This window comes from Bos mutus, chromosome 24 (assembly GCF_027580195.1).
Source record: "Bos mutus isolate GX-2022 chromosome 24, NWIPB_WYAK_1.1, whole genome shotgun sequence".
Lineage (NCBI taxonomy): Eukaryota > Metazoa > Chordata > Mammalia > Artiodactyla > Bovidae > Bos > Bos mutus.
This window is the reverse complement of record NC_091640.1, coordinates 55,978,935-56,001,276: the sequence shown is the minus strand read 5'-3', so window position 1 is coordinate 56,001,276 and position 22,342 is coordinate 55,978,935. Positions and strand designations below refer to the sequence as shown.

General features: G+C 41.1%; 1 long non-coding RNA gene across 1 annotated transcript in view; it reads left to right on the top strand.

Moving 5' to 3' along the window:
* The window catches only part of LOC138985392 (uncharacterized), a 41,627-nt gene extending 31,181 nt beyond the window's left edge, over positions 1-10,446 (top strand). Inside the window, exons 2-3 of the long non-coding RNA XR_011462451.1 lie at positions 9,037-9,122; positions 9,966-10,446. This is a non-coding gene — a long non-coding RNA (uncharacterized lncRNA). The remainder of the gene's footprint in view (positions 1-9,036; positions 9,123-9,965) is intronic.
* Positions 10,447-22,342: the final 11,896 nt, after the last annotated feature.

The window sequence follows — 22,342 nt, the reverse complement described above, 5'->3', positions numbered from 1 at the left end:
GTAAATACTTCATTCATCCAAAGTGACTAAGCTCTTGGAAACTCAAAAAATTGAGGAAAATCTCAAAGTCTTACACAAGAGTAACTGGAAATCCTTCCATTAATCCTGCATGGACATCAGGATGTTGACTTTATTTTTTCCTTGGCAAAGGAAAGGAAAACTTGGACATTCCTATCGCTGTCTGACTTCTTGAGGAGGTCTTAGGTTAAGAAGATCAACTTGGCAACACTGCTGTTTTCCACTTGAATTAAAGTGAATTATAGCTTAGGTTAAAGATAAAAACAAATAAAAATAGCATTTATTCATGTTAATTAAGAGCAGTTATTTTATTTAGGAAAAAATGTTTTCCCTTGTCAATGAGATAATCTTAGGGTTCCTAGCTAGCTAGGTTGCTTAATGATTCTAATAGGCAACCAGATATATTCTTGTTTTTAAAAAGACGCACATTTTGTGAAGTAGAGAATGCAGGTTGCTACTTCATTTCTTCTGAAGACAAAAGGAAAACAAAATTTTTTTCAAGGTTAAAGAACTTATTCTTAATTTTTAAGGCTGCGTGTCATCTTACCATAGTGAGTTGACAAAACTGCTCAGTTTGCAAGGAATTAAAAGATCAGCAAGAGTGTAGTTCCAGAGTTGTCCAATTATGTGATGTCTCTAAAGGGAGAAGGGGTGTTTTCAAGGGCAAGATTGAAAAAAAAGCAGTCACTGAACTAAAACCTTCTAAAGGCCCCAAGTCAGGAGGCCACCAAAATAGAGCCATTGAGAAAGAAATTCATTTGAGACTGAATCGCAGAGTAGCTTTTGCTTGGAAAATGTCAAAAACGCTGATGTAAACATGCCCTAATTAGTGCCAAATCAACCTTCTAGAAAATATATAACTGAGTTATATTGTACTTTTAAAATAATTTGGAATCTTTGTCGTATATTCTACCCAATGGATGAAAAAATTACATTAAAATACCCCAGAGTTGTATTACTTTGCATACAGTTGCATCTAATACTATTTTATATTCCACTCTTTCAACTGGGCATGATTTTGTACCCACATTTTGCTTATGGCTACATGGTCCAGCCCTCATATTCTTTTAGGAGATACATAGTTTATCGGACTTTTAAGAATTTTTATTTAAGGAAAGGAGTTTTATGACTTGCAAATTCAGGCAGTAACTGCTGACAGGATGCGGGGACGCGGAAGTTGCCTGCATTTAAGAGAATCCTGTAAGTGCGTTAACAAATGATAAGATGTGCTTCGAATGAGCTCATCCGTCGTTTGAATAAAAACTGCTGGGAAGGTGGTGCTTAAGCAGTTTGTGGTCTCTGATGCGAATAGGGTTGACGCTCCCTTTGCTTATTGCATTGTTCAAGCTTCCTTTCAAAGCTGGTAGCCCCACACCTCAGCCTGGCTCTGCGGATCGCTGGTCCCCAGCCCTGTCTGCACATTAGAATTCCCAGGGTGGGGGAGAAGGAGGGGACTTGGAATTCCAGACACTCAGGCCTTATCCCAAATTAACTGCTTCAAAGAGGTCTGGATATTGGTATTTTTTTCAAAGCTCCCCAAGTGATTATAGGTGCAGTGGGGGTCCAAAACTACTGGTCGAGAGAATATATTAACAATCCCGTCATCTCTGTCCTTTGATTTCTGTAATTAGCTCTGTTTAGGTCACCAGGAAGCAAAACGTTTATCTTGATTCCCTAGATAGAAAATTCGTCAAGGGATCCCAACCACTAAATTGAAAATGAAATAGCCTGAAATACAGAATGTGTTTTGAAATATTTATTCCTTTAACAAAGACGTATTAAGCATGTACTGTATGTATGCTCCGCTTTAAGTATTATGAATGATTGAAAAATGAATGAGACACCACCTCCCTGGTTTTTTTTTTTTTTTAAGTATGAACAGAAAGATAAAACTCGTCAAATGAATCACAGTTGTGGTTGTTCAGTCACTAAGTCGTTTCCGACTCTTTGTGACCCCATGGACTGCAGCACTCCGGGCTTCCCTGTCCTCCAGGGAGAGACCCAAGAAATACACGGCAAAATGTGCTTTGATTCACAAGGGACTGAGAGGAGGAATGCAAGCGGAGTTTAGTAAGCCTTCTACTAGGGAAGGCTTTGAAAAGAAAGGGAGATTTAAGCTACTCCTGCCTGCACAACCTGAGGGGTAGGAGCTGGCTGGGCAGAGGAGAGGAAGGAGTCTAAACCAGAGGGAGCTTTGTGGCGACTGCAGGGAGCTGGAGGGAGTATTTGGGGAACGAGTGCCTGGTGTGGCTCCGGCTTAGGCCGCATGGAGCAAAGGACTGAAGAGTCCAGTAATAATGCAGGTCTTGAATTTCAGTCCAAGAGTCCTCCATTTTGTGTTAGTCATGTGAAAAGGAGCCCCCGGGAGAGACTTTCCCTTTGGAAAATCTGGGAGCATAGTGAATGTAAAAATGCAGGATTGAAAAATGTCCCATCCTGATAGAAGCCCGGAGAGGTAAAGATGTCTAAATCCATCCCTGTCTGGCCTCAGGTTCCTTCGAATTGTTCATTCTCCCAGCGTGGCCTCTGCGAAGGCTGGGTAAGTGCTCTGTGTTTTTTCCCCCCTGCCACATTCAATAATGGTTAAAGACTTAATTATCTTTTTATGAGCCCAACAGTCCTAGTTTTCTGTTGCTCAAACACAAAGACATCATCTGTCTTCGGCAGACATTCAGCTGTTGAATAGGAGAGAAGACAGTGGCGGGAGGGTGGAGGTGCGCGGCGCGCGGGCTCGGGGAGGGCGCGCCCTGGAAACGCGGAGCCGCGGGCGGCAGACCTGCGGGTGAAATGCCGTAAAGCCCGGGCAAGGGCTCGACGCGCTCGGCCGGGTCAGCGCAGAGCAACTGCCGAAAACATTTAGCTCAAGTAGGAGCTAGTGCACTCAAGGGAACAGGACTCTTGTGCTTTTTGCTTTTCTGTATTTTTAAGATACACTTCCTTGGTATCTTACAATATCATCATGAAATATTACAAAGACAAGTATAGACTTTTACCTTACGATTTATCAAAATCTCAGCTTTAGACCAGTGTGGATCACCTGTTTTTTGAAGGAATAAAACAGTCTATACCTACAAAAATCTGTGCTGTTGATGGCTTTAAATTTTACACAGTGTTTAAATGTATGTGTATTATTTGACAACTTTTTTTTAATGTTAAACATTAAAAAAATTTTTAATTAAAAGTATAGTTGATTTGCAGTGTTTTAGGTGTACAGCTAAGTGACTCAGTTATATATATATTTATTTATATTTATATTCATTTTCAAATTCTTTTCCATTATAGTTTATTACAAGATGTTGAATATAGTTCCCTGTGCTATACATTAGGACCTTGTTGTTTATCTATTTTACTTTATATATATAGTATGTATTTGTTAATCCCAAATTCCTAATTTATTCCTCCCTCCCCTTTGGTAACCATAAGTTTGTTTTCTATGTCTGTGAGTCTGCATCATTTTTTAAAAACAATATTCCACATATAAGTGATATCATATGATACTTCTCTTTGTCTAGGCAATTTCCTTTTTCTTTAACTCAACATTCTCATATGAGATTTACTCATGTTGATTCCCTTCAATGGATGTTGTGTATCCTGTTCTATGAAGACGCCACGTCCATGCACGCTCACAGGTATATGGGTGGCTTCCAAATGACCACTTTACAGCTGACGCTGCAGTGAACATTCCCAAGCAGATGGGAGAGTCTCTCTTCATACGTCTAGAAGAGGGATTCTTGGGTTATTGGGGGTGAGGGAGTCCAACTTCACGTGGCCAAATTGCTCTAAAAAACAAAACAAATGGACAAATGTAAAACAGAAACAGGGTCATGGATATGGAGAACAAAAGGGTAGTTGTCAGAGGGGAGGAAGATGGGGAGGTGAGCGTAGTATGTGACGGGGATTAAGAGGATTAACAAACTTCCAGTTACAAAATAAATGAATCACAGGTATGAAGTGTACAGTGTGGGGACTCCAGTCAATAATAATGGAATGGTGTGTGGTGACACGGGGTTTTAGAGTCATCATGGGAATCCTTTTAATGTATAGAAATACCAGGTCACTGTTTTGGATCAGGAACTAACACAGTGTTATTGGTCAATTATATTTAAAAAACAAACTCATAGAAAAAGAGACAGGAGTTGTGGTTACCAGAGGTGGGGGTGGGGAGGTGGAATTGGATGAAGACAATCAAAAGATACAAACTTCCAGTTATAAGTAAGTACTAGAGGCGTAGTGTTCAACACGATAGATACAATTAACAGTGCTGTATGTTTTATCTGCAGGTTAAGAGTACATTCCGAGTTCTCATTAAAAGGAAAACCTATTTTCTTTCATTTTTTAATTGTGTGTCTGTATGAGATGATGGACGTCCACTAGTCTTACTGTGGCTAGTGGATCACTTCATGGTGTAAGTCAGCTCGTCATGCTGTACCCAAAACACAGTGCTGTGGCGTCAGTTACATCTCAGTAAAACCAAAGGAAAGAAAAGAGAACAGCAGAGTTTTTTTTGTTTTTTTGTTTTTTTTACATAAGTGAGTATTACATATATCCTCAATTTATAAAATATACAAATATGATTTAAAAAAATTTTTTGACCACACCGCATGGCATGTGGGACTGTTCCTGCATCAGGGATCAAACCCGTGTCCCCTGCATTGGGAGGTGGAGTGTTAACCACTGGACCACGGGGGAGTCACATAATATCGTTTATTGGTATGTATTTTTCTTAGACATTTGAAATATTGCCCTACAACAAAGGCACTCAATGGGAATAATGAAGTGGCTTTGGGACCCAAGTTCTCGGAAACCGACTTCATTTGGGCTAAATGTGGCCGCCCTGTTCCCCTGAAAGACTCTGTCCCTTCCTACCGCCGCCCCCACCCCTTGCTCTATTTAATATTTAGCATTCTTGTTATTAGAACAGCATTTCCAGCCCTCCCTTCACACCCATCAGAAAGATGGAGGCAGACACTTAGCCATCAGCTGTTATCTTTACCAAACTAGTGTTGTCTAATCCACAGACCTGGGAGAAGTCCCGGTTCAGGAGGGAGGGAGACTTTCTGCAGCAGCAGAAAGAGGGGCATGGACTTTCCAGCCTGGGGGTCTTGTTGCACATCCTGTCTTGGACACTATAGCCATGGGACATCTCAGGTGGGTCCCCTCTTTGAGTCTCAGTTTCCTCATCTATAATAAAGGGAATGTAAACACCTGCCTTATGGGTTCTTATGAGGATAGAATAAATGAAAATGTGTTTACCCAGCATAGTGCTTTGCATATGGCTCATTAAATATTTATTTTGCTTCCCCTTGGGAGAGCAACTGTAGGGCTCAAACGATATAATAGAGATGGAAGTACTTTGTAGTCTGGGAAGAGTCATCGCTGTGCAGGTTGGAATCCTGATGTGGTGTGACATTGACTCATTCCTGACCTGATGGATACTTATTTTCTCTGAGTAGATGGGTACTTATTTTCTCCTGGGTGAGAGAAAGAGGATAAGAACATACAGAGGGGAATATGGGTGTGCTGGATTCTTGTGAAAAGCCGATGGCCAGAAAGAGATTTGAATATGTTTCTGCAAGGCTATCCTGGCTCTTTTCAGTTGCCAGAAGACCCATTTTATGAAGGGTTTTGAAGTATAATGGGATGCTGAAGAGTTCAGGCCCTTCCTCAAACACCAGGGTGATTTACAATCAGAATCTGGTTATTTACATCATTTCCCAGATCATCACATATACTGTTTGGCCATTGACATATACAGTTTTATCAAATTAACCTAGAGTATAGCAAGGACTCTGTTTGACAGATTTGCACGTTAAAAAAACACAACTTTGTATTGGGAATTGTGTTTAAATCTGCAAAGAGTATAGCCATTGAGATATAAAGAGCAGATGAGTCTAAATGTGGTGGTTTTCCTTGAGCAATCGTGAATTAGCATCGGAGATATTGAAGGTGGCAGAAGCTAATGCTGCCTTTGCCAAGAGGGACAGCTGTGTCCTTCTGAGCTTTCATATCCACCTGGGGTCCCCCTCTGCTGTGGGCTGGGCTCAAATAGTTCATCTTTGCTTCTCCCTTTGCTAATTCTCCCAGTAATCTGCTTTGTGGAGTTTGATTGGGCTTCATTATAGATCCTCATACTCCCAAACTGTGAAGTCATTCTTTTCTTCAGAGGCTCTTTCAAGACAGAAGATTTAATGCGTTATACATTTTCCAAGTTTTCTCCCTAGTTTTGCAGGTTCCTCTGGGCTGCCTTCTGAAAAGCTTCTTCCCCTTCTCTTGTCTTTCTGTTAATTAGTTGGCCCTCAGCTAGCTCCCATCTCTGGCATATAATGTGTCGACGGGAATGAGCTTTTGGAATAGAGTTGCCTTAAGTGATGGAGATGAAGACATAGAAAGCAGACTTATGGACGAGAGCAGGGTGTGGGGAGAAAGGAGAGGTTGAGAGGAATGGAGACAGTAGCATGGAAACATATACACTACCGTATGTAAAATAGACAGCCAGTGGAAATTTGCTGTATGACTCAGGGAACTCAAACTGGGGCTCTGTGACAACCTAGAGGGGTGAGAAAGGGTGGGAGGAAGGTTCAAGAGGGAGGGGACATATGTACACCTATGGCTAATTCATGTTGATGTATGGCAGAAATCAAACCAATATTGTAATTATCCTTCAATTAAAAATAAATATGTTAAAAAAATAGTTGCCTTAAATGGTTACCTGTCGCTTTGTGTGACCATCCCCCACTTTACAAGGCTTTGTAGGTTTCCCGTTTTTTATTGTAAAACTTCCCAGGAGCTGACCACCTTACCAACTAGCGTCGTAACCAGTTGCTAGGGGTAGTGGACCAGCTTGGTCTTGGGAGAACAAGCTTCTGGAATGAAGTAGATTGGGGTGGGTATTCTTTTTAAAAAATATTTATTTACTTTTAAATTTTATTTTGGCTACACTGGGTCTTTGCCTCCTGTACGCGGGATCTTGAGTTGCAGCGTGAAAACTCTTAGTTATGGCATTTGGGATCTAGTTCCCTAATTGGGTTGAACCTGGAACCCCTGCATTAGGAGTGCAGAGTCTTAGCCACTGGTGACCACCAGGGAAGTCCCAGAATGGTCTTCTTTAAGAAAAAGAGTAATGATTTGGGTGGCAGAAAGACTCCAAAACCTCTGCTTCATAGTTTTTCTTAGGGTTACAGGCTGAATCAGGGGGAAGGCTTCATGAAATACTTTGCTTTGTTTTCTGAGTATGAAAAAAAGTGCAAGTGTTAGTCGCTCACTTGTGTCCAATTCTTTGTGACCCCCCTGGACTGTAGCCTGCCAGGCTCCACCATCCATGGGAATCTGCAGGCAAAAATGCTGCAGTGGGTGGCCATTGCCTTCTCCAGGGGATCGTCCCAACCCAGGGACTGAACCCAGATCTCTCTCATTGCAAGCAGATTCTTAACTGCCTAAGTATAGGAAAGATCAAATGGGGTCAATTTGACGCGGTGTGAGAATTCAGTGACTCTGCTTTAGGGAGTCAGCACAGCCCCATGACATAGCCCCCTGCTCCCTCTCTGGGCCTGAGCGCACTCACGAGCTTCAGGTTCATCTTAGAGTCCAGAGACTCGGGCTTGCTGTGATTGTTGGTAGATGATCAGGTGACCCTCCCTCTCCAAATCCTGCATGTACTGCAAGGTGTGATTAAAGCCCCAGCCTCTCTAACAACTGCTCCTCTGACTATTCCAATCCATTTGGTGTGTTCTAACTCAGAATTCTCACTGTGGGTCACCTGTACAGCTTTCCTGGTACTTAGTCATCCACCACGTGTGTGGTTAGTTACTCTTTCTGCCGTTGGATTCTGAAGGCTGCCTTATAACTAGGCTTTCCGCTCTGCTGCTACTGCCAGGAGTCGTTTCTAGCTTCCTCTGTTTCTCTGTGTCTTACACTCATGGAGAAAGTCCTGGTGCTGGAGGGACCTGCCATTTTCCTGTGCTGTGTATGCCAGTGGGAAGAAAAGAGTGTTTCTGGCTCCTTCCGTATGTCTGTATTTACAGGAGCATCACAAATAACCCAGGGAAGGATCTTTCAAGTAGTAAAGCTGTTCGGTTGCTAGAGAGCCAAAAATGGATGTGTGTGTGTGTGTGTGTGTGTGTGTGTGTGTGTATTAGCCACTCAGTCGTGTCTGACTCTTTATGACCCCATGGACTGTAACCCACCAGGCTCCTCTGTCCATGGAATTCTCCAGGAAAGGATACTGGAGAGGATTGCCACTCCTTTCTCTAGGGGGTCTTCCCAACCCAGGGATCAAATCTGGGTCTACCTGCATTGCAAGAGGATTCTTTACCAGCTGAGCCACCAGGGAAGCCCTAAAAAAGGATGAATGCTAATCAAATATTTATACACATATATAATATATAACATTATGTTAAAAAAGCTCCACCTACTGTGTATCAAGATTTCTTTCATGTATTGGAATACTGCAGGAAAGTAAAAAATGTTGTTCTAAGAGTTTTTAGACTTTATTATTTAAGATATACATTTAAAAAATTGAGCTCCAATATTCCCTATGAACTGGGAATAATACTCTTTACCAAGGAAGGCTTTTAAAAATTAGATAGGATGATATGTATAGTCATATACTTCCTGATATGAGTTAGCACTTAACAAATGTCAGCTGCCCTCTCCCAGTATGAGTTTCTGAATCATTTACGGGGAAAATTATTCCTGACAATCCTCTAGTGCCACTCTCTGTTCATGGCAACTTTAAAGGCAACCTCTAAAAACAATTCCCCATTACTTCTTTTTCTATCTATCTGAATGACTCAAAGTCTTTTTTTTTTTTTTGCAACAGAACATAGTGACAGCCTGCTTCTGTTTTCTTTTACTCTTAATATATGCCTTCCTTAACATACAAATCAACAACTAAGAGCTCGGCTCATTTTTATTTTATTTCATTTCTTCTCAATGATTTTGAAATTCTGAATGGGTTAAGATGAACTTGGCTTGGAGTTGTGGGGCTGCTTCTGTCTCACTGTCTCTCATAATTGGCAGCGCCAAGGGGACCTGAAGAACGAGGGCCGGGGCCACTATCGACTGAACTGAGGATGTGGGCGTCATTACCATCAGCAAAGTCCTGGGTAAGGACGAGTTGTGGTCTCAACTGAGTAGCTAGCGGTAAACCAAGAATTGATCCTGTTGTTAAGGTCTAGTTTCTCCAAAGGGCAGATGGAAAGTGTGCAGTTGAGTATCGCCTCTGGGCACAAACGCTGCTTCTCTCCTGCCCACACTGTAGGCCTTCCTTCAGTGGGCCCTTATTATCCTGACTCATTTTTGACACGTACCCACAGTGGAGTTGGGGCCCTGCTGCTGTTGTCGTGGTGAATAACCTTCACAAGCATGTCATGCGAAGGAGATGAGTCATTTAATCATAGTCTGCATGAATCCTACCACCCTGCCTCCAGCCCTCCAGGTGAGGCGAGGGGGCTGCACCATGGATCGCCAGGAAAGAAGGGGGCTGTGACTTCTTCTCTCCCCAGGGAAGTCACTTCTGGGCGGCCACCTGGTTGCAGAAGTTAGTTCCCCTAAACTGCGAGAATCATTTCATGGAGCCCGGGGTACAAATAACTGGCCCATCGGCTACAACCTGGACTGATCTTGCTCCCTCCCATCCTGTTCTGAGACATGGCTGTGCTGGGTATGGTGTGAGAATGCCTCCTCTTCTTTTTTTCTTTTTAATATTCCCATTGTGCAAGTACATAAAAGCTCCATACATTCTATAACATGACATCTCTCTGATGCTTAACTCTTTACATATGATCCCATTAAGGGAGGGCGGGTCTCGCTGCCAACAAAGAGGACCCACACAGCGATGGAGAAGTTAGAAAACAGCCTGGCTTTCTGGGTGTTCCTGTGAAAGCCCATCTTCTTCTGGATTTATGGTTCTCATTTTCTTCATTTGTCTCCTTTCTCTCTCTTCGCAGATAATTAGTCTACTTGCCTCAGCTGTTGGTGCATCAATAAATATTTGCTGAATGAATAAACGGAAAGTACCATTGCCAATGTGTATACAGCCTCAGGAGGGGCCTGGAGGACCGGAAAGAAATTGCTGTAACTGACCTTTACTGAGGTGGTACCCTGAGATAGGAGAGCTCGCTCACTCCCTGGGTGAGGAGCTCTGGGAAAGAAAGAAAAGAGAATGATGAAGACACTTGGTTTTCTCCCATCTGGGATAATGAGCCTCCTTTTAAAAGAAAGTATTTAGGAAATGGAGAGAGAGGTTACTTGCTATGCAGACAACAGAAATGTGTCTTAGAGCCAAACGCAGTCTCCTGGCTTAGCGCGGTGATAACTAAAGGGGTGATGTAGATGGATGAGGCACAGTGAGGTACTAGATGATTCAGTGCTGGGAGCCAGCCACCTGACATCCTGCGGGGTTCTTGAGGTAGCTCGCTGTTCTAGAGACTTAATTACCGCTGTAACTCATGACACATAATTGCGTGTCAGCGAGGCTAGTTTTCCTGCTGAACTGCAACCTAGAGGAAGTAAATGATGCTGCTCCATGTTGCACCTGCAAACTGACCCACCAGCTTTCTGATGTGCATCTTCTTATCCCTTTCTCATCATTCTTAGACATAGCAGCAGTAACATGATTGCTTGTAGAATGCACATAAAACTTGGAGAATCAGAGAATCTTAAATTTGTAGAATATATTTAGCTGATTAAGAGAAAGAAGCCATCAAATTCCAGGGAATTTGGGTTTTAAAATACATGAAATTGGATTTTAATGTAGGAACTTGAAATCTTTTTTTTCTATAAATAGATCTTCCCCCACCCAACCCCTATTTCACCACATCAGATCCAAATCTCACTTCAGTGCAAAGGAATTGTGAATGGAAAATTGACAGTTTCTTTTAAGAATAGAAAGTTGAAGATAGGATCCAAAACTGTGAAGAAAAAACTGGAGGAATTTTATTACCTAATCATGTAATTGTTTTACTGAACTGAACATGAGTAGTCCTCAAATTTTTTCCATCTGTTTTTCCAAAGAGTCAGCCTTCATTACCCTGTAGTCATTAATTTAAATTTAAAACCAGAGAAAGCACACGATTATCAAACTCTTGAATCTGAGGCCAGATGTTCAGAAAATTATTTTTAATGTAGGAGTTTCTCACCTTTTCTTGAAGATATTTCTTTTGGTTTCCCATGAACCTACAAGCTTCTAAGAGGACCCACGCAAAGGAAAGGCCTGTAGTTTATATTTATAGCCCTTGATGAACTGAATACATTTACAAGCTGCATTTTGAAATCATAATGATCTAATGTGAAGCAATCAAAATTCCAAAATCATCTAATCAAGAATGACATCAGAAGCAAACAATTTCTAGATGGAGTAGGTATAATTCCCTCTGTACATCTTCAATTTAAAGCAGATGTTCTAATTCTGTGGATTAAAGTCAAGAAGTGTTGAGCTAAGTTGTCCAGAAGATAGTTATTTAGGAAAGGTGAACTAATTTGGTTTTCTCAAATAAACAGAGGTACCTCCAGCCTTCATCACGTAGCTTGTTAACGAGGAGAGAATTGAGTTGCCAAGCAAAGCAGAGAGACCACTGGTAAAGGAAGAGGATGCTTTGAAAGGACAGCCTTGGGGTGATCCAAGTCCTGAAGTGCAATATCCTTCTGTGGGAGATTCTTTTCCTATTCTTGTCGAGATTCTTTTCCTATTCTTGTCTCAGCCCTTTCCTGTAGGACTGAGAACAAAAAAGAACAGCAAGTTCTTGCAGCTTTTCCGTTCCAAAGAGTAACTATTTTGGTTCATTGATCAAGCAAGACATATGGATTCAGAAATTCAAGATCTGTATGTTTTAGCATCTCATCATCTGGTACCTCGATTAGGTAGACCTCTGATGGCAGGAGGGTGGCTGTGGAACGTACTGCTATGGCCTCAGTCACTGTCGTGTTTGGGACCTGGCCCCTGATCTGGCAACAGAATCGTTGGTTCCAAAGGTCTGTTGGTAACAGTTTATGCAGTGTTGTCAGAAGTAGCATTCATTCTTTACTGTTTTCTTATTGCTCTTATAATAAATATTTACAGATTTATTGCATACTTATTTTCCAAATGGATAGACATTTTTAGAAATGACATTTCTGAGAGTGCAGAAGCTCTCTGGCGCACACACAGTGTATCATACCATTTGCTTTCTGACAAGAGCATCATCGGAACTGTCTCCGTGGTTTATCTGATAAAACTCCCTTGCAATACGCTATATCAAGTTTATGGCCCCATTCTTCTCTTCTATGCTTTTTATTTTTACATCTGGCATAGGGAAAATGGCAAGATTTTCTTTGTTCCCTAGCAAGATAATCTGTAAAAGCGGCAGGAACTTCTCTTTTCTCACAAAGGGGGTGAGAGACCCTGCGTCCCACAGCGTGTCTCCTCCATTAGAGACTCTGTTTCTAGTCTTACTGTCAGCCTGGTCCCTGCTCTTAAGGAGTGGGATGGATGAAAAGAGAAAGCTGTATAGGAAGCTAGGATGTCTTCCTGTTTAAACGATGAATTTTTTTCACGTGAGACGGCGTCACAGCCGAGTCCTCTGGACCATTTTGGTGCTCCAGGTGTCATGTGAAGTGGTATATTGGCTGTTTTTTGGGGCAAACTATAAAAAGGTTCAACTATCCGCAGAAAAAGAGGCTCCTTGACATTTTAGAAGAATAGGAAACCAGAGTGGAATAGGGCAACATCTTATCTTAGTGTTACTTGTCCTGGTTTTGAAAGAATCAGGTGTTCTGGAGGTGAGGTGTTTTGAAATCTTACCAAAGTTTCAGGATTTCAAGGACTATCTACTGAAATATCCACAAAAAGCAAAGCAAGGAATAACATTGTAGGCTGTTTGTTAACTCTTGACTTTATTTGAGGACATATGAAAGGACATCCCTTGCTTATGATGATTTTTACTGGCTCCCCAGAGAATCCCCAATGGCAGGTGAGCTATGCCTCTAGAGGAAAAAGAAAATGAAAGATTTTGTGTCTACTTAAATTGAACTGTAGTGTGGATGATTCAAGGAGGGAGATTTTGATTAATTACAAGAAAAACTTTCAAACCATAGACGCATTTAACAAGGAAATAGCCTTTTTGGAAAGATAGTACGCTCCCTATTAGTAGATATATTCAGGTGGGGGCTGGCTGATAACCCAGCAAGATCAATTTAGAAGGGATTTCTGCATTGTTTTATCTGATGTCTCAGGTCTCAATTGCATCTATTGCAAGCATTCCAAGAGTCAGAGTCTTATCAATTTACATATGTAAAATTTCATTAAACTGAGGTTTCACTAATTAATAATTTGGAATAATTGGGCTGAAGGCTTTCATTACATAGCACATATTTTTTTCTTTTTAAAGAGAGTGTAAGGTTAGAGGAAGATTACAAAAACACTTAAAATAGGCTGCTGTGTTGAGATGCTCTTAGAAGCATTAATTTATTTAGAAAAATGATATGCTCATTACAAACTATTAAATATTTATCTCTATTAGATAATACTTTTTGTTCTAAACCTGAAAATAATAAAAGTTTATTTCTTTGAATGTGCTTTACTCAGACTTTTTCCCTTCCCAAACAAGTCTGAATTTATCAGTTTTCCTGGTATTTCAGACAGTAAAGACTGTCTTCAATGTGAGAAGACCAGGGTTCAATCACTGGGGCAGGAATATCCCCTGGAGGAGGAAATGGCAACCCACTCCAGTATTCTTGCCTGGAGAATCCCATGGACAGAAGAGTCTGGCGGGCTATAGTAGATGGGGTTGCAGAGAGCTGGCATGACTAGCAATTAACTCTTTCTTTCTTAATGAGACTTTATACACTTTTATTCTTTCTTAATGAGAATATTCATCTGCATATTAAAGGATATTTCTTAAAAGGTAAAACTATGACTCATATAAATATAAAATGAACACACATCAAAGATTTTCATTGAACTCATTAATTAATGAGAGAACCAGGAAAGTGTTGTAACTAATTGAAAATAGAATCCAAAGATCAAGCATATTTATCAGTCATTAGGAGTACCCAAGTTGATTGGTTTAAATAGATGCAAAACTGAGTTCTTCCGCCGTGGGAGATGAATATCAACTGAACCTTCCCTAGACAGAATCTTGCATTTCTGTGGATAGGGATTAGGGGCATTCCTACTGCTGCTGCTGCTGCTGCTAAGTCGCTTCAGTCATGTCTCTGTGCGTGACTCTGTGAGACCCCACAGACGGCAGCCCACCAGGCTCCCCAGTCCCTGGGATTCTCCAGGCAAGAACACTGGAGTGGGTTGCCATTTCCTTCTCCAATGCATGAAAGTGAAAGTGAAGTCGCTCAGTCGTGTCTGACTCTTAGCGACCCCATGGACTGCAGCCTACAAGGCTCCTCCATCCATGGGATTTTTCAGGCAAGAGTACTGGAGTGGGGTGCCATCACCTTCTCCGGCATTCCTACTAGGTATCTACAAATTAACTTCTGTCTCTTCAAAATTGTTAAGTAGCCTAATCAAAAACAATGAAAGAGAACACCTGCATAGATGAACCAGTCAGGAAAATCAACAAATTTCAAAGCCTGTTCAATTTTTTTCAAAGCCTGTGCAATTTTTTCTTGCACACACACACACACACACACACACACACACACGTGCACGCACACGTGCGCACACACACATTCTATCAGGCCCTTTCACCAGGAAATTAGAGAGACACCGTGTTAGAAATAGTATCCCTATCTATTGAACTGCTGCTTCTGTGTTCAAGAATCAAGTGACTTTCAGAAATTCAGTTTATCTCACTCCCTACTCCCGATACTAATAATTTGAGGAATATTATGTCAAGAAGCCCCAGATTTTTTGACAAGGAAGATGGCCTCAGGGAGGATGTGCTCAAGTGGGTGTGTTCAGGTAGAGCCAAAGTCCTTCAGCAGTGATATGGTGTACTTTTTTGTTTTTTAACGTTTTTTTAAGATAAAAAAATGGGGAAATGTGTCATCAGGAAAAATGATGTCATTTTCAGATAAGATATATTAAAACTATTTGGGGAAAAAACCCATCTAGGTTATACAATATCTAAATGGCAGCTGTCTTTGTCAAGGGGATCACTATAGGAGACTGAGTGGTTAGTTGTCTTAAGAGTATTTTAAAAATTACTCTGAAAGATGTGGCAGTGCTGAGCTTTCCCTTAGACCTGTGCTTACAGAGAACAGTGGGATGATTTAGAAATCCCTCTACCCTGTGAGTTCCTGGCAATGACAAACCGTAAAGAATCACATTGCTCAGTTTATTATGAGATAAGATCTATTTCCATCCTTCCATATGAATCTCTTAGAGAAGAAATTAATACAACATTGTCAATAAACTCTACTTCAATTAAAAAAAAAAGAAACTTTTTAATACTCCTGGACAACTCCATTGTTTACCTGCCTCTGCAAACTCTAGACCTCTTTATTTTCTTTTGAGATACTCACTACTAATGAACATTCTCTTTATTATATTAAGCTGAATACAATCATCTCCTTAATTTGGTGTATTTTGTAAAAGTTAGGATTACATTTTTGGTCATGTAATGGTAAATTTGGATTCTGGAAATGATAAAAATCATAGAGATAAAAATATGTTTAAGAGGAGAGTGGTCAAGCTGGACAATACCATTTTGGGTCAAAAGCCCAGGTTTGAAGTATAAATGATTTTCCAGTGTGGCAAGCTATATATTTTCGAACACAATCCAAGTAATAGCAGCAATACTAGAATAACTCATAGTGTCTTGGGCAAACCTATTGACACCATTAATCATTTTTTGAAACCACTAGTTATTAATATAATTTTGGTACATGAAAGCAACCGGGAATAGAAATGGTATGGACCTAACAGAAACAGAAGATATTAAGAAGATGTGGCAAGAATACACAGAACTGTACAAAAAAGATCTTCATGACCCAGATAATCACGATGGTGTGATCACTCACCTAGAGCCAGACATCCTGGAATGCGCAGTCAAGTGGGCCTTAGGAAGCATCACTACAAAGCTAGTGGAAGTGATGGAATTCCAGTTGAGCTATTTCAAATCTTAAAAGATGGTGCTGTGAAAGTGCTGCACTCAATATGCCAGCAAATGTGGAAAACTCAGTAGTGGCCACAGGACTGGAAAAGGTCAGTTTTCATTCCAATCCCAAAGAAAGGCAATGCCAAAGAATGCTCAAACTACCACACAATTGCACTCATCTCACACGCTAGTAAAGTAATGCTCAAAATTCTCCAAGCCAGGCTTCAGCAATACGTGAACCATGAACTTCCAGATGTTCAAGCTGGATTTAGAAAAGGCAGAGGAACCAGAGATCAAATTGTCAACATCTGTTGAATCATTGAAAAAGCAAGCAAGTTTCAGAAAAACATCTATTTCTGCTTTATGGAATATGCCAAAACCTTTCACTGTGTGGATGACAACAAACTCTGGAAAATTCCGAAAGAGATGGGAATACCAGACCTCCTGATATGCCTCTTAAATCTGTATGCGGGTCAGGAAGCAACAGTTAAAACTGGACATGGAACAACAGACTGGTTCCAAATCAGGAAAGGAGTACGTCAAGGCTGTATATTATCACCCTGCTTATTTAACTTATATACAGAGTACATCATATGAAATGCTGGGCTAGAAGAAGTACAAGCCGGAATTAAGATTGCCAGGAGAAATAACGATAATCTCAGATATGCAGATGACACCACCCTTATGGCAGAAAGCGAAGAAGAACTAACAAGCCTCTTGATGAAAGTGAAAGAGGAAAATGAAAAAGTTGGCTTAAAGCTCAACATTCAGAAAACTAAGATCATGGCATCTGGTCCCATCACTTCATGGCAAATAGATGGGGAAACAATGGAAACAATGAGAGACTTTATTTTTTGAGGCTTGAAAATCACTGCAGATGGTGACTGCAGCCATTAAATTAAAAGATGCAAAACCAATACAATATTGTAATAACCTCCAATTAAAATAAATAAATTTAAATTAAAAAAAAAAAGATGCCTTTTCCTTGGAAGAAAAGCTATGACCAACCTAGACAGCATATTAAAATGCAGAGACATTATTTTACCAACAAACATCCATCTAGTCAAAGCTATGGTTTTTCTAGTAGTAATGTATGGATGTGAGAGTTGGATTGTAAAGCTGAGCACTTAAGAATTGATGCTTTTGAACTGTGGTGTTGGAGAAGACTCTTGAGAGTCCCTTGGACTGCAGGGAGATCCAACCAGTCCCATCCTAAAGTAAATCAGTCCTGAATATTCATTGGAAGGACTGATGCTGAAGCTGAAACTGCAGTACTTTGGCCAACTGATGTGAAGAACCAACTCATTTGAAAAGACCCTGATGCTGGGAAAGTTTGAAGGTGGGAGGAGAAAGGGATGACAGGGGATGAGATGGTTGGATGGCATCACCAACACAATGGACATGAGTTTGAGTAGACTCCAGGAGTTGGTGATGGACAGGGAAGCCTGGCGTGAGGCAGTCCATGGGGTTGCAAAGAGTTGGACCTGACTGAGCGACTGAACTGAAAGCAACCAGATATTTACCTCTCTGTGCCTCAATTTCCTCATCTATAAAATTAAGGTGTTTGGCTAGATGACTAATATTATTTACCTTTTCAATACTGTGAGCTCTTTCAACTTTTTCAAAAGTTGGATTCAACTTTTTGAATACAATGGGATCACTCAGGTTCAGTCTCCAGGTAGCTAAACAGTGAAAAAATTGAAGGGTTGGTCTTTCTTCTCTGTCATTCATGTCTGATCTGAAGTCTTGAATGAACACTATTCTATCATGCATTGCAGTTTCCATGGGGAAATAAGTTTCTATTCATTTAAACAATCTAATTCCATCAGTGAGGAAGGAGGCTGCTTAAAAACAAAACAGAAGTATTTTGATAAGTTTTTTAAAATGTCTACTTAAGTTTTTTTTAATTGGAGTATAGTTCTTTTACAATGTTGTGTTAGTTTCTGCTGTACAGCAAAGTGAATCAGCAATGTGTATACATGTATCCCCTCGTTTTTGGATTTCCTTCCCATTTAGGTCATCATAGAGCTCTGAGTAGAGAGCGTTCCCTGTGCTGCACCGTAGGGTCTCATTAGTTATCCATTTTTATACACAGATGCATTTGACTTAAGTTGTAAAGTCCTCACGGTAAACCTAGTTTATAGCCCTTAGTATATGCTAGACACTCTTCTAAGTGGTTTCAGTCATTGATGCATTTAATCCTTCTACCCTAGCCAGTAACACCGCTGCTGTTATCATTTTCCTGTTGGAGACACGGAGACATAGAAGCTGGAACAGCTTGTCCAAGGTCACAGAGTTGTTCAATATAAAGGAGAGCCAGGGTGTGGAGCCCTCTCATCCTGGGCGGGGTTTATGCTCTCAGCCACCACGCTGTGCTGCTTCAGCAGAGTAGAGGTGGCCTTTCACGGGACGCTGACAGCCCTGTCCTTCTACGAAAGGAAAAGAATCTTTGATGCAGCTATGCAAACTCCACACTTGAAAGAGAATAAACAGGAAGTCTCAGTGTAGAGACCTTTAGATGACTGAAATGCCTATCCCAAGGTCATAAAATGAGTTGGCCATGAAGCCAAGGAACCCATCATCATTTCGTTTCCAACTTCTAACCTCTTGTTCACCCCTGGCTTATTCTTGCAGTCGACATCACGGAGAAAAATGAATCTCTTTTAAGAGTTTCTTTCTTAGAGCTTGTCATGCTACAGAATTCTTTACTGTTTGGAGCTCACGATAATATGTGGTCTTTGCTAGAACTCCCGTGGTTTGACACCAGCCTCTCCTCGAGATTATGGCAGCTTTTGTTTTCCTAAAAAGCTGGCCGCTCTCAAAATTTAGGCTTGAGAGAATAGAAGTGACTTTGGTTTGGCTCCAACAAAGCAGTCAAGTGTAACTAATACTGTGTTATTAGCATGGGGTGAAATTTCCAACTTTGCATGTCTTGACGAAACATAGACAATAAAAATTGCGTGGTGACTTTTTCTAACCTTTCTAACCTGTATTTTACTCCCCGAGACCACGATCCACTTTGCATTCTCAGACAATAAGCCAGGGAGCTTGAAAGTGTGCCACTCATGGAGAAGGATGGCTCCCCTAAACAGCCACATTTGGCAAATTGAAGTCTCAAGAAGTCTTAAAAATTTCCAGGTACTGAAATGTTCTCCTTAATGACAGATTGAAATAGTTGTCAAGGCTCCGATGAAGTGAGAATCCTTCATTAAGAGGTTCTGAAAAAATCTAAGGAGCTGAGCTGGTCAAGTCCCCAAGTGTGATAAGAAAACATTTCCTGCATCCCCGTGGATATTTAATTAATCTAATTGTTTTGAGATGTTCTATTTAAAAATACAGTAGGAATAAAACAATACAATGTATTAAAATCACAGTGGTCTTAGTCAAGGCCCATTAACATTCCAAGTATAGAAATCTATACACATATCTTTATTGGGGTTCCTCTAGCATTTCTTTCCTTTAGGCATTTTGGAGGACTTAGAATATGGTGGATGACTTTGAAATGCACTTTCTAGCTGTTGGGAATTAAGTGGTCGGGACAGTGTGATTTTTTTGCATTACATAAGAAAAAAAGAATGCAGTTGACTGCTGCTTCAAATTTATTCTTTGGTGGAAAAAGAGAGCTATGGGAAGAGTCAGAGCCAGTTCACAATCTAATAATGAAGTCAACTTGGAAATGATCTCTTCCTTGGGTTCTTTCTTTTTCTTTTAACTATTTATGTATTTATGCATGCTGCATGGAAACTTCTAGTTCTGGCTTACAGGATCTAGTTTCCTGACCAGGCATGGAACCCGGGCTCCCTGTATTGGGCTTGTGGAGTCTTAGCCACCGGAAGGGAAGTCCTTCTTGGGTTCTTCAGGACTCTTCTTCCCTCCCATATCCCAGCCTGGTGTTGAGTCCAGGCTGCTTTCTTCCCCTGAAATTCTGATAAGGTTCTGACATCGGCTGGCTTTTCCTAATTGTAGACACTTTTTTTTTTTTTTTGCCAGAGAGGAAACATGTATTGGGGTATGAGGAACACTGTCCTCTGAGGTGGTAAAGGCTGGTTCTTGGTAGGGAGGTAGGGAGTAGACTAGAAAAGTTAAACAGTATTAAAAGTTGGGAAACACAAAGCGCTAGTTCAGCCAACTGCAGACTTTGAGAAAAATATTTAAACCCACTGAATACCATTTTTATAAATCACTTGGAAATGGGGGCATTGGCTTGTTATTAATTCTCAAACTTTTAGCCTCAGGATTCATTATTCAAAGGAAAACATTTATGTAGGTTTAGTAAGAGCGAGGGCTTCCCAGGTGGCACTAGTGGTAAAGAGCCTGCCTGCCAATGCAGGAGGCGTAAGAGAGACAGGTTGCATCCTTGGGTCAGGAAGATCCCCTGGAGGAGGGCATGGCAACCCAGTCTAGTGTTCTTGCCTGGAGAACCCCATGGACAGAGGAACCTGGCAGGCTACAGTCTATAGGGTCACAAAAAGTCAGACACGATGGAAGTGACTTAGCAGCAGCAGCAGCAGCAATAAAAGAGAATCAAAGACAGAATTGCTCAGTATGAATGGATCAAGTCTGAGCTCCACTCATCCCCTGGGCTTTCCCTGCAAGGATGCCCTTACTTGGCCTCATTTAGCCCCAGGAGGGTACCAAGGAACATGATTTGATAACTGGGCCAGATGCACACTGAGGATGTTATAAGGTTCTTCCCAGCAGAGGATACAAATGCAAAGTGAAGATGCTTCCTTACACATGTAGAGATGTGGTCTGTTACACAGACACACACACAAATGTAAAGAATAGTAAATAATTAGAGGACAATTAAGAGATACACTGTGAATTACTCACCAAAGAGAATTCTCTTAGCTTTACCTTTTCCCCAGTGAGACTTTTTGTGATCATGCATTTAGAATAGTGAGTCTTAACCTTTTTGGTATTTGACCCATTTGAGAAACTGGTGAAAAATGCATGTAACAACCACAACATTTTGAAAGAGATTTCAAAGTCTTCCAGATGCCCAAAGTCCAACCACTGGTTGTGGAGCAAGAATTCCACCTCAGAGTTCTCCCACAAATGTAGTTGCTAAGCTTAGATTCACCCAAAGGTGTTTATGGTTGACCCTACCAGATGTACTTGCATTTTTAGTCAGGACTTCTGAAGATGATGTAACTCAAAGCTATGACTCTGACGCTGGGAATTTGGAGACCCATTGGCTGGCCAGTAAGGGGTTATTCTTAGCAGTCTTAGGAAAAATAGATAATATTTTTTTGCAAGCACACAAGTATTATTGTTTTTACTGACTTTCAAATGCCAAAAAGATCCTTGTTTTAAATGCGGCATCCTTATTGCAGGAAAAGGAGCCTGTATTTAGTACCTCCCATTCTTCTGCGGTAGAATTGTCTTCAAAGTTGGCGGCTGAAAGCTCCTACCTATGAGCATGCGTGATGCTCCTCCACAAATAGGTGAAATCTGTTTCCTCTCCCTTCTGGTCCCATCTGACTTTGACTGGGTTTGACCAACAGACTGTGGCAAGAGTGACACTGGGTCAGATATGAGCCTCGCTTTTAAGAAGTCGGTCAGCTTCCGCCTTGGTTCCAGTCCCTCGCCATGCTCTCACTGCACATGAAAGAAGCTTGGACTCAGCTAGTCGATGAGAAGTCACAGGACAGAGGTTCTGGGAGATGAGAGGCTGCTTGGTTGATCTAGCTTCAGCTGAGCTTCCAGCTTCAGCTGAGCTTCCAGCTGGATGGCCCCACACGGGTCCTCTAGCACTACATGTCCAGCAGCAGAAGAACTGCCCAACTGAGCTCAGCCTGCCTACAGACTTCTGAGAAATAACAAGTTGCTGTTTTAAGCCGTTAGGCTTGTTATATAACAATAAATTACTGAAACATTATTCCTCAGGCATTTATAGGCAAAATCTTAGCTTTCCCACATGCAACTCAAAATCCTGAAGCTTTTTCTTAATTTTGAGCTATTTCATCACTACTTCTTGTTTAATATAATTTATTGCTTCCATGCTGAGTTCTCAGAATCACACAGAAAACACATATATCACCAGTTGACTGATGACACAGATGGCTCATCTGTGTCTGAGCGTTCACTTGAGGACTGCCTGACCTTTCTGAAGAGATTCTAGGACTGGAAAGATCGAGTCCATGTGACTTTCAACTTTATGGTAATCATGTAAATCATTAATTCATTGCCTTTCCCCTACTTCAGATACATGGTGCACATCCCCCCGCCCCCCACCTGATAAGTGATCCACAGTGAAAAGCACAAATGGCTTCAATGTAAGGGGGTAGTCTAGT